A 13,390-nucleotide genomic window follows, 5' to 3' on the forward strand; every position below is an offset into this window, starting at 1 on the left:
TGTGTGTGTGTGTGTCTTGGTGAGAGAGAGAGAAAGAGAGAGAGAGGGAGAGAGAGAATCTTGACACAGGCAGCATACCAAATATAGTATGATTTAAAGTCTAATTCAGACCAGGGATTATTTTAAGTCCAATTTACATAACACTGGGTTTTAATTGTGTCACAGGAAAAAAGAAGTGCATTTACAATAATGTCAACTTTCCTCCTTTTAAGATGGCACATATTTAAACACTTAGAAGAATTTATATCAGGAAGTTTGGGTTGAAAAAAGGAGCAGGGATTTCAGAGGACCTATAAAACAAGTCAACGTAAAAACATGTTAATTTGATCTACCATGTCCTCTGAAAGCCTAGTTGCATTGTTAATTTTTAGAAACAGTTTTTCTGAAAAGTTTGAGTAGAGAGTGAATACCCCTGAAGTATCTGTATAGTTTAGTTTTCAGCTCATTTAAAAAGGTAAATTTTTAAAGGTGCAGGGAAATAGTTTTCTGAATAGATTTTGAAGAAATGTAACTATTCTTTGAGAATTACTGGAGTTACTAACATACTCTAGTACAGTTTATAATGTTCCTCTTATAAAAGCAAAGGAAATTGAAAATAACTTGATTCTGTATCAAGAATCATATTTTCCTATTAAAAGTGGCAATTTCATGATAGCTGCAGATGTCTCTACTTTGTTCTAAGTCATGAGGTGATTTGATTTCCTTTATAGCAGTTGGATTTTGAAGATGCAATGAGAATTTTTTTGATAATGTAGTAAAAAAAAAAAAAAAAAAAAAAAAAAAAAAAAAGCACCAGCAACCTATGATAAGACTGCCTTTTTGTGCACTACTGAACTGGTTAAGCCAATGTGATCTTCTGTGGTGAGCTCTTAAGAAATAGGTGTCTTTGATGGAAACTTGGTAGGCCTTTAACAGCAGTGGTGCTAATGAGCACTGCTGTAATAAAGTCACCATTATTTTTTATGAAACATCTGAACATTTTCAAAAGGCTTATGAGGGCATTATTTTGAGCATCTATTTTGAGGTGATGTTTTAAAATAGCTAACATCAAGTCAAATTGTAAATTAGTTTTAAATATATTGCCTTAAGGACCTACTAAAGAATATGCCACCAAACTTTTGGGTAATAGTTAAAATATCCTTGTCGGGGGCGGGAAATCAATGTTGACTTAAACATTTTAATTTTCAATCCAACCTTTCTCTTTCACTTTTTTTAAAAATTCCATTGTTGCTCATCTACTGTGGCTCAAGCTTTGGGCAATTGGTCCCAAGGGTTTGACTCCCCGATGCAAGACCATCATTAATTCTACCCGAGTTGATATGTCACTGGCATCTGGACTATCCTCGTGGATCCTTCAAGCAGTTTATCATTTGAAGGAATGGGCGAGAATAGGGGTGCTGGCTTTTGTCCTAATGGCAACCAGTGCGTTGTGTCTGCTCTGCATATGCCGTATGGTGAGAGCCAGACGCAGGGATATGGCCTTGGTAGTCCAAGCTCTCAATGCCCTTGATGAAGGAGTGTCACCATAGGCGTGGTTGGCCGGTGTTAAGCTTTAAACATTCCCAGTATTTGTAGGAACAGCCCTTGCACCCCTAGGACTTTTGAGGTCCATTGCACAGGGAAGGGTGTTCCGATACATTTGGTGCCACAGCTCTTGCACACTGGAGGGTTTAACCCATTGCACCCAGGAGAGTGTGGTACTTATTTTTTGCTTGCCAGTTCTTGATCGCTGGACTCCTAATGAAGAGTCTTGCTTGATCGTACTGTGTCTGCAACAAAATAAAAAAGGGGGAACTGTGGAGAGCCACACCGACACCGCGCGCCCTAAAGATGGCGCCTGTCGGATGCGCGCCAGAGCTGTACAACTCCTGGCTGGGCGGAGAGATGGGAGGACTTAGCAATCGCCTGACCTGACGTTTCTGGGCCCGAGCCTATGGCTTGCAGTGGCGTGATATGGCGTGCTGGGACGTCATTTCAGGGATATAAGGCTCACCCTAGGAGGAGGAGGGAGCCATCAGATCGCCCCGGGGCTCACACATTTCTTTCAAGGCCTGAGTAAATTGCTGTTGGAAGGAACTGTTGTGCGTGTCTTTCTTCCCGCTGGTCGGGAGCTCGGCGCGGCACAAATCACAAGTCCCTAAATTTGAACAATTAGTGAAAAAGTTTCCAGCAATTTAAATACTGTTGTATAAGTGCTATTTAGTATGGGTGGTATGTGTTTGCTTTTCAAAAATTGCTGTTTATTGTTAATACAAACTGGTTCATTTTTCTGGCTGTGAAAATTGGGTATCTTTTATTGAAATGAAGCATAATTTTCCTATTAGATTTAATGGACCCCCCCCCCCCCCCCCGTTTAAAAGCTCTTTATTTAACGGCAGGGTTTTCAGGTACTAATGAAGTCATTAAGCAAGGAAGAAATATCCTTGGGGAAAAAAAATCCAAACAAACAAACATTGAGACACATACTGACTAGCAAGTCGATCCCGCAGTTTCTGAGAAGCCACCACAAAGCAAGTGTCAACAATTTTGCTTTTTTTTTTCTTGCCTGACATTCATGTGGACTGAGTTCCTTTTCCAGGTGACATTAACCCTTTCATTCTTGTCCTATCTGCCACTGTCCAAGGGCTTCTTCAGCCAGAGAAACAAGTAATGACCAGTAGTGCACTTTGCTTGTGTAACATTTTCATCCCCAGTTCAGTAGTGTTTCTGAAATAGCTGAGGTGTTCCAGACTCTGTTATTTCGCCATTTTAAGTTGATCACCACATAGCTTTGTTTTCTACTGTACAATGTTTTTAAAATTAGAACAAGGTTGTTCTTGAAGCTATTTTTTATTATTTGATGTTTAATGTTTATTATATTTCTTTTATTATTTTGTGTGTGTTGGTGTTTTCCCTGTATTTATGAAATACCCTTGGGGTCAGGAAGAGGTCACTGGATCTCCTGAGACTTGGACTTACAGATGTTTATGGGGGTACTAAGATTGAACCTGTGTCCTCTGGAAGAGCACTCAGTACTCTTAACATTGCTTCAACACCTTAAAGATATTTTTAAAACTCATCTTTAATAATTTAGCAAGACCAAAATTCTCTAGGGAAATTAGATGCTTTATCTCAATTCATTTCTTAGCATCTCTCAAGGAACATGGACAAATCAATACTATAAAACACTATATAACTATGTAGGTATATGTCGCTTCTAAACACAAATATTTATAATGATGACTATATATGCATGTGTATATACTTTTTCTTTTTAAAATTTTTGGACATTAAATATTGCATTTAAAATTCCTATTTAGTGCCTCTGTTATATTCAACATACCTCTGTATATCTGAGTTTCTTTGAGGACTAAATGATAAAGATGAATCTTAATTGTGGATGAAATGTGGGTTGTTCTTCCATATATAACTTTTCTTGTGTGTTCAACAATATCTTCTTTTGATTACTTTTGATAGTTGAGGCTAGCTCAAACTTAATGCCACTCTTTCCTCTACCTCCCTGGCAGTTACAGGTGTATACTGCCATGTATAATAAGGAATAAGGTCATTTATTGTGGTTATTCATTGGGACCTATAATGCAATACTCAAGGAAAGGAGGAGAAAAACAAAAGTAGGTTATTTCATTCAGCTACTCATTTGGTAAGAGCCCACAGTGGAAGTTAATGACTATAGCTGTTCCATAACAGTTCTTGGGTAAAATGTGACGCATCATTCATTTTACCCAAAGTGACTTTAATTAACAAGCATAGTCCACCATGCTATAGGAAATTGACCTTAAATAAATATTAGAGAGTTACATTGTTTATCTTCTACTTTGATAACAATTGTACACACACACACACACACACACACACACACACACACACACACTTTATTTATATAATGATATAATAGACATCATTGATATTAAATGATTAAGAAACATTAAAATGAGTGAGCCTTATTTGAGCATTCAGTGATTCAGTAAATCAGGTGGTAAAATAATCATTAATTTGTATCATAGATATATGTGCCACCAACCAGTCTTATTCTCACTTATCTAATATAGGCAGAGTATAATTCTGTAGTAAAATTATGTAATATAGTATAATTCTATAATTCTGAAGGACCCTAGGATCTTTTGACTGGTAAATGAGCAATGACCTCCAGTTAAAGTCATCTTAATAAGAAAGTCCTTTGATGGTTTGAATCCAGCCATGGATTTTCCACCTGAGCTACAAACATTCTAACTGGCATTCTTTCTTCATATGAAATGGCTTTGTGTGGCCACCACCAATAGTCACAGCCAAATCCCTTGGGTAACTTGTTGCAACATTTAGACAGGCACATGGTCTTTCATCTTGTCCTTGCAAGGCTCTAGCTGTCTTTAACTTGAAGGAGGCTGAGAAAGGCGAGGTAGGCAGGTGATGCTAGCGGAGGCTGTTAGTAAAAGAGACGTCTCTATGACATGCACTCTTAATTCCCTTCAGTATTGTTCCCCTTGTGTCCATCATTTGTTTAACTTGTATGACGGCCTAGCTTTCAAACTAGGCTTCAAGACATGGGCTTTCCCCATGTTTTCTTCTCTATGCTCAATCATTTTTAACTTCTGATTTAAATTGAGAAATGAACTAATTTTCTTTCTACTCAAACACTTAGAGGTTGTTGCAGTGTTATTAATTGGCCTAATTTCAACACTGTCATGTCTTTGAGAATAGAGAGGCCCAAGGGGAGGGAAAGACATGGAAAAATAACCCATTGGACCAGTAGTCAGAGCACACACATTTATCAATTGAATGTGCTACATTATATATGTGCAGCTCATGATTCACCGAAACAATTATAATATTAACATCAAATATCACTAATCATGGGCCACCAAAAAGATGTAACAGTGAAATAAGTTAAAATATTGGAACTGTTATAAAAACGTGAAATAAAGACATAAATTTGGAAAAATGGCAACAGACTTTCTCAATACCGGTTGCTACACAACATCAATCCCTAAAACAAAACAAGAAGAGAAAACTAAATACCCCACACTACATGTGAGGTACAATACAGTGTGGCACAGCAGAATGAAGTATGCCTGTAATTATTATTACCATTTTACACATTAGTAAAATTCAGTGTGGTTATTTACTTGCTCCAGGTAACAATGTAAGTGGCAGAGTTGGCTGTCAACATACTTGTCTGATACATTAAAATTAAAAAAAAATTAAATTTCCATTTATTCTTTGAGAATTTCATATATGCATACAATGTATTTTTGATGTTTTTAAAAGCACCTTACCATGTTTACTTTTATTGACCATTGAAAAGGAATCTTTTAAAAAGGTTTATTTTTGTTTTATGTATATGTGGTGTATGCCTTCTTGTCTGTATGTGTACTGCCTATGTGCATGTTCCTATGGAGGCCAGAAGAGGGTGTTGAAACTCCTGTAGCTGAGTTACAGATGATTGTGAGCCCCATTTTGAGCCAGTGTGGGTGCTAGGGTCCGAATGTGGTCCTCTGCATGAGTAGATATTGCCCTTAACCACTGAGTCACTTCTTCAGCCCCTGAAAAGGAATCTTTAAGTCAGTTTTTAATGCATCAAATAATTTTTATTTGACTTAATTCATTTCTCAGTTTATAAGGCATTAATCGACAACTGCAGACTGGAAAGGCTTGCCCAAGTTTCCATGGAAACTTGGATCCATGCTAATTCACCTATATGATCTTCCACACCAACGTCAGAATGAGTCGTGCTTCCTTCTTAGAAGCTGAAGAACATGTGGTAAGAGATAAAATGGCTTGCCCAGAGACATGTGATTAGGACTCTGAGTTTGTTGTCCTTGCTTCTGAAGACTTTCTTCCCTTGTAAGAACATCCTGGAGAGACCCAAGAACTGCAAAAGCTGACACAACTTCTAGAAAATTTAATAGAGCCCACACAATATATCTGTTGGGTAATAATATACATCACTGTTTACTGAGCTGTTTGTTCTACTAAGTATTTTTTTCATTATCTTTCACTTAGATTTTACAACAATCTAAAGCAATAATTTTATTGCTGTTTTAGAAACATAGACACTGAATGTTATAAATATTAATTTTCTCAAGTCATACAACTGATAGAAATAAGTTACAAATCCAAATGTGACTGAAGTTCTACAGGCAACCACAAGTCATATGCTGTTACAATCCTCTTGTAACCAGCCTTCATAAACCTTTGAGGACACTCCTTGATCAATTTTTTTCTATTGATACAGTTCCTTGAAACTTACATGAATAATATTAGATTTGTATTTTCTTAGCAGATCCCCTCTAATAAAATAATTGTTTATGTAGTTAGTCTGTTTTTCATGGTAGACATTAAATTTGTAAGGGATCTGAGCTAGACAAGTCTTTTTTTTTTGTACTCAATCACATCTTGATGAGACCTTTAGTGAATTCTGTGTAATTTTCAGATGTGCAGGAGTTCACTCACTGTCTTGGAGGAAGTGAGGATTTTTAACAGAATGTGGTTGGATTCAGGAAGTAAAAAAGGCTTGACAGAAGCTTAAGGAAATTCTTTTTAAAATACTTTGCATTTTTGAGAGTTCTGTTAATTGAAAAATTTAAAGTAATGATAAGGAAAGCCCTCTACATGCTTTTTGATTCAGGCAGTCAGTGAGGGAAATCTATTATAAAAACCACTGGGAAAGTTAAAGCAAGACAGATGGCTTAAAAGAAGGACAATCTAAATCCACTTTTAATTTGACATTGATGATGCTTTAAGTCATGTCTAATGGTTTTCAGTTGCTCACAGAGTGGTGAACAAAGTCCTTATTAGGACAGCGGGTCTATGCATTGTGTAACCTTTTCTCAAATACTCACCACTTTCTGTTTTTCTAATACTTTTCTATCATGAAGTTAAGTATATTCTGTTTCCTCTGTCTGAATGCAGCTTGATATTCTTTATGATTGAAAACTTACATTTCAAGCAGTTATACATATTTACTAAATGCTTTGGTCTAATGTAAGGAAGAAATACAGGGCATAGATTGGTATATCTTGTCTCAAGTTATCTAAATTTAGTTATGGAAAATATCTTAAAAACTAATGAAAGGAAAAAAAACAATTTAGGGAACTAATAAAAAAAATCACAAGGCACTGTGTGATAGACATCAAGAGTACCAGACATGCCATCTTACTTGATCTCTTGAGTTTCTTTAACTTACTCAATGATGTAAAAGATCTTCACATTTGGATGTAATTCAACCTGTGACTGGCCCTTGTTCTTTTTATCTGCAGATAGGAGCTGAGGAGACTGGTTAGTGAAGGTAAGTGGACAATTATAACAAGGGTGTTTCCATGTCTCCTTCTTCCTCCCGATAGTATTTTCCTGTGGTTGGCTACTGAAGTGGACATATACCACCTAATGAGGAGACCAGGGATTACTGTCCTTATCCTGGAAGTTCAAGATAGAATTATTTACTTCAATATTTATAGTGAATTTTAAACCTACCTCTGAGGTAGAATAAAGCTTATTGGGACTAGATTTTAGAAGCAGACTAATACAAAACCTGGCTAGCTTTTGCCAGTTTTTATATTCTGTTGTTATTACACTCTTGCAGGGTTTTACACTCTATTTTATGTAAAAGAGTAACATGCCACAGATACCTCTATGCTATGCCAATTTTTTTTTCCATTTAAAATATCTTGGAAAACCATTACCATTCACAAAACCATTAGTGATTTGCATAGGTCTTCTTTAATCTGTTTTATAGCTACATAGTATTCCCTGTTCTGGGCAATGCAGAGCTCATTGCATTATTATCTTATGCATGGGAATTATGTCATTTCAAATATCTTGCACCAGCAAACAATTCTAGAAAGCATTTCATCTTTCTCCATAATCAATCTGTAGAAATTTCTTATGTTCTTATATTGTTACATAAGCGTACATCCACATGAGATCAGGGAGAAACCTGCATGAGTTTGGTGGCTCAAACATGACCATGAAATTATAACAAATTTACACAGTAAACAGATGACATTAAAGCGAACACATTGAAATTAGTGATACTAACATAATGGAGGATGGTATTTATTTGAAATGAAATGGTGTTTTATGACAAGAATTTCAGTAATGATGGCTGTGGTGTGACATCACCTGGTAGATCACATTTTGTACCTCACACATATACCTCATATGTCATTTTGATCAGAGAAGATTTCTTCTCTGCAATGAGCAGTGCACCTGCAGAGACATATTAGCTGGCCAAAATGCTGGGAAACAAGCAAGCATTGAGTGGTCAGCCCTAAATGGGACACCTAAGTCATGCCTTCCAAGGTTCACGGAACATAGTGGAAGAGATATCAAGGGAAAAAGTAAGACCTGGAGATGGGATGGAATATATGAAATGCTGTCTTCCAGGCATGGCACTGACCTCTTACACTCAAATGGCTACGGCAACCTGCACGAGTTTGGACCTGTTATCATCCTGTGTTGTAACAGGGAAGGATTCACAAGGCTCCCCCTCCCCTGAACATCTCTAGGCCCTTAACTGTTGCTGAAGCTGAGAAAGAAATTTTCTCCAGAGGTGTAAGCCTGAGGCAAGGATCCCATTCTACTGTACTAACTGCTCATTCAAGGTCCTCAAGGAAATGCTAATGAAACTCTTGGGATCACCCCTTCCACTGCCAAAGACATGAAGCAGGGGACAGGGGACTGGCTGGGAAGATTCAAGGAATGAGCAGGAGAGGGAAGGAACTCATGTGGGGAGTGAGTGAACCTGATCAGAGTATCTTACACCACACATGTATAAAAATGTCATGATGAAATTCACTATTTGTACATAGCTTAGATATGTAATGAACACATTAAAACTGTGGGGGTAAAGTTAAAGTTACCCTTAAAGAGTAATTTATATCTTAGCTACATATAATAGAATATTATTATCTTATAGCTTAACTACATATAATAAAGCAATAGAGGGATAAGTAAGCAAGTGCCCTATTTAAGAGATTAGAAAAACTCTTGCCCCTAGAGGCAGTGTAGGTGTGGCTGCTGTACCACATGTGTGTCAGTAGAAGGCAGAAAGGAAAGAGGCTATGTCTCTGCTCATCTGACCTGTGAACATCTGAATGATTACTAAGCTAGAATTCCATGAAAACAGTGAGCCCAAAATAACCACCAGTCTGGCTCCAGGGCACTCACACAGGAAGCTAGCCTGAGATGACCATCAGTCCTGTGCCATGCAGGTCGGGACTGAATCCCAGGGTGGGGAGCATGTTGGAACCCACCTGGGACTGCTGTCCTAGGCAGGAGTAAACCCAAGACAGATGACCCTGACAAGGGGCAATTCGGACAGGTGATGAGCAAGCACGAGACTACCATCAGACCTGCTCCATGGGGTCCAGACAGGGGGCTAGCCTGAGATGACCACCAGTCCTGCACCATGTGGGCCGGGGGCAGAGGGCAGGCCATGCCTAAGGAGACCTCAGCTCAGTGTCATAATGCATGAGCAGGACATAGCATTCTGGAGACCTCTTCTGAGAGGATCCCAGAACCTCAGAGACCCTGGGCACCACTAAGTGGAGCAAGTAGGTGGTGGAGAGATGGAAGAGAAAGAGAAACAGAAGGATGTAGGCACAATGAAGAGAGGCAGAACTGAAGACTCCAGGGTAGTGAGGAACAGCCTGATGCAAGCAGCCAGTGATGTCACCTGGGACCACAGTGTGGTCTTGGCTTGTGCTGCCATTGGGGGCTACATCTGGGTCCATGACCTTGCAACAGCAGGAGTCTGTTACCACCACAGACCTGGCAGACATCCTTGGTCTGGGCTGCCATCTGGGGACTTGATGTCTTAGGGCTGTGCAGAACTGCCTTCATCCCTCACCTGGGCATTGTGGGAATGCTGGCTCTTGGGAGTATGAGAGCAGGAGAGCTGATCTTAACCCTAGACAGCTGCAGTACTCGGGAGAGCAGCCCCTGCACATCCCCAGAGTTTCAGGTGTACTGGTCCCAAGGATATGAGGATGGGTGAGCTGGCCTTGCTACCCATGTGGTGGCATGGACGAAAGAGAGGTACCCTCCTTCTCCGTTGCTCCTCACCATCTTCGCCAGGTGGGAGACCTGGCTTTTGGGTCATGAGGGCAGGAAAGCTGGCCCTGCCCCCGCACCAGCTGCAGCACTCAGGAGAGCAGGCACTAGGCACTCCACCTCACTCGGGCACCACAGTAGAGCTGATTCTGGTGTCAAGGTGCAGGCCAGGTAGCTCTGAGAGTGTGAACGTGAGAGAGCTCTCCAGCAACTTGTCTGGGGTGTGACTTGTCTGGGAGTGCTTCTCCCACCCTGCCCCTTGCCATCTATGACAGGCAGGAGAGCTGGCCTTGTGGTCATGAGATTGGGAGAACTGACTGTGTCCCTCATCATCTGCAATATTCAGGAGAAAAAAACCTGCATCTTGCCTGGGCAGCGGGGTAGAGCTGGCCCTGGTAGTGAAGTGTTGCTGAGGAGCAGGCCCTGAAAGCATGAGAACTGTAAAGCCAGTGGGCTATCTCAGATACCTCTCAGGCCCAGATCCAGGGCTTTGAATTGGCCCACTCAAAATCTACCCCATCAATGCTGGAGTGCATGGAGGGGCTGGTCCTAACGATCCAAAACTACAGAATCTCCATAATACAGGGCAACACAGGATAGCTGAGAGGGGTCTCAGTGAGGTTCCAGTATTGATGGAATAGCAGAAGCCACAGTCCTCGTACCAGACCAACAAGTCATTGCGATAGACATTTGTAAGCAAGGAATTATGGACAAAAGGGTGCACTCTGGGACGTACTATGACACACTACAGCTTCCACAACAGGATTTTTTTCTCTCTATTGGGAGGAGGTCAGGTATGAGAGGAAGGGGAGATGAGTGGTATTGGGATGCAGGATGTGAAATTCACCAAGAACCAACAAAAGTAAAAAAAAAAAAAAAAAATTTAAAAATAATTACAAAAGAGGAGCTAGAAAAAAACAGCGAAGTCAACACAAAGAGAAAAGGAAGCAGATGAGGCTACTGAATTACGTCAAAGGCCACCCCACCCTGAATGCAAGTTGTAAGTTTTTGCAGAGCAATGCAAAGAGCCAAAAGCTCTCAGGTGTTATCAAGTGAATTACAGACAACCTCTAGCTAGGTTGAGTAGAGAGAGAGAGCAAGTGTATATGATAGAAACAGAGCTGGAGCTTACGTCCAGATACAGCACGGTGTACCTTTAGAGTTTGTGGAAGTATATGTTGATGAGTCGAAAATTCAGAATGGACAATTTTCTATAAAACTAGTGTGTAAAGATATAGTAAACTTAAGCCGGGCGGTGGTGGCGCACGCCTTTAATCCCAGCACTTGGGAGGCAGAGGCAGGCAGATTTCTGAGTTCGAGGCCAGCCTGGTCTACAGAGTGAGTTCCAGGATAGCCAGGACTACACAAAGAAACCCTGTCTTGAAAACAAAACAAAACAAAACAAAATAAAACAAAAAGATATAATAAACTTAAATATTATGCCTACATAAAATCCCTCATATATATTTATATGAGGGATCTAGAAGGCTGGCATGGTGGCACACAGCTTTAGTCCAAGTACTTGGGAGGCAGAAACAGGCAGGTTTCTGTGAGTTCAAGGACAGCCTGGTCTGCATATCTACATAGTGAATTTCAGGATAGCCAGGGATATGTTAAGAGACCTTGTCTCTTAAAAAAAAAAAAAAAAAGAGAGAGAGAGAGAGAGAGAGAGAGAGAGAGAGAGAGAGAGAGAGAGAGAAAGTAGTTAAAAACCATAATAGCCCAACATTAAGATACACCCACGTTTATGTAGAACAAGATGATTTTATTCGATGTGACATAGTTGAAGAAAGAATTCAAAATAAGAAAAAAACCCCCTCTATTTCAATGTAAGAGGAAAAAAGTTTCAGAAATTAAAGAAAGGTCCCCAAAAGTGCCTAGGAAAAAGCAGGTAGTGACTAGAAGAGAAGCCAGGTGGGACATAGCCCCACTGCATGGCTTCCGTTCAGAGGGAGGGATACAGAAGCCTCATCCAAAGAGAATACAGAAAAGACAGGACACTGTCAATCCTCTCTGGCCAAGCCAGGAGTCCACATGACCTCAAATCCAGTTGCAAGTTTTGGTGAGACATTTTTCCTCCAGCAGGTGGGTGAGCAGTTGAGAGACATCTTCTTTTGTCATTCTGCTTAATTCGAAAGACAGGAGCCAGGTGCCATTCTGAGTGAGACTGTATTCTTTAAAACCCCTAGGCCTGAGAATGAAGAACAATCAGAAGATGGGGAGACTGGGTTTAACCTGCCCTAGACCCATCCATGGTGAGAGACATCCCAGGGAGACAGTTGTGGCAAGTAAGAGGGTCATTTGCTGACAAACTGCAGTGGAGGTGTCAGGAAGCTTGTCTTAGGCTGTGACAGCCCTGCCAAAACCCGGTATGATCAGTGGAAACTAACATGGAGGTTTGGTTACTCTGAGCCTAAGTTCAGAGGATGGATCAATCTCTAATGATGCCTCCCGGTCCTTCACTGGCATAGACTTCACTGATTTCAAAACCTTAAGATCTTCAGAGACCTGGGATACTGTAGCTGCCACTGCATCAGGCAAGTAAATCCCTTAGGAGGCCTCGGATCATGAAGGCAGGCTTTCCTTCCATGCAGATCTCAGCCCTGTGGTTCCTTCTACTCCCAACACATTTTGGAGACAGTTCTTCCCCAGCTAGGACATGAGCCTTCCCAGCCTGCCACAAAGCTAAATGCAGTCAGCAGAAGTCCCTGGTCTGCAGAGAAAAGCAACTGCTAAGTGAAGGCGGCTCTGCTGGTCTGCACTCACTCTCACTCCTGGGTGAGTACATGCTCAGCACCAGCACAAACCCTGGGAGACTCCAGTGCCTGCAGCTTCAGCCCAACCTCCTCCTCACCAATTTTCTAAGACCCAGACAGAAAAGAAGCACCTACATGGTTTTTCCTCCTTGTTCCCCCCTTTTCTCTTTTAAAAAATAGTATTTTTACATTATATGTTTTTATTTCTTATTTCCTTCTATGCATCTACTTAATCTTTGTCATTATTAAGCAACCTTTTGACTTCTACTCTCATTTTTTTTTATCCCCTATGTTTTTCTCCGCCCTCTCTTCCCTTCATCTGCACTGTTTCTACTGTTAATTTGAATTTATCTTATCCATTAAAAAGAGAATTTTTAAATTTTCTTTCCTTTCTTATATTTATCTAATTTTGTGATCAAACTTCCTTATTACAGGAAATTGTGTGTGTGTGTTTCTTTTTTAAAATTTTTTTTCTAATTTTTTGCTCTTTTTTTCTGCCCCAAATTTTCATTTATTTAACCTTGCTTTTCCTCCATTTTCCTGTTGTCTCATACAGTACTTCTATTTTATATATATATATATAT

At 40.1% G+C, this 13,390-nt stretch overlaps 1 non-coding gene across 1 annotated transcript; it reads left to right on the forward strand.

Moving 5' to 3' along the window:
• The first annotated feature begins 8,984 nt into the window (after positions 1-8,984).
• Positions 8,985-9,112, forward strand: LOC117704796 (small nucleolar RNA SNORA17). Its single transcript, XR_004606323.1, has one exon. It is a non-coding gene; the product is annotated as a small nucleolar RNA SNORA17 (small nucleolar RNA).
• The last annotated feature ends 4,278 nt before the right edge of the window (positions 9,113-13,390 follow it).

Source organism: Arvicanthis niloticus, chromosome 2, assembly GCF_011762505.2.
Source record: "Arvicanthis niloticus isolate mArvNil1 chromosome 2, mArvNil1.pat.X, whole genome shotgun sequence".
NCBI lineage: Eukaryota > Metazoa > Chordata > Mammalia > Rodentia > Muridae > Arvicanthis > Arvicanthis niloticus.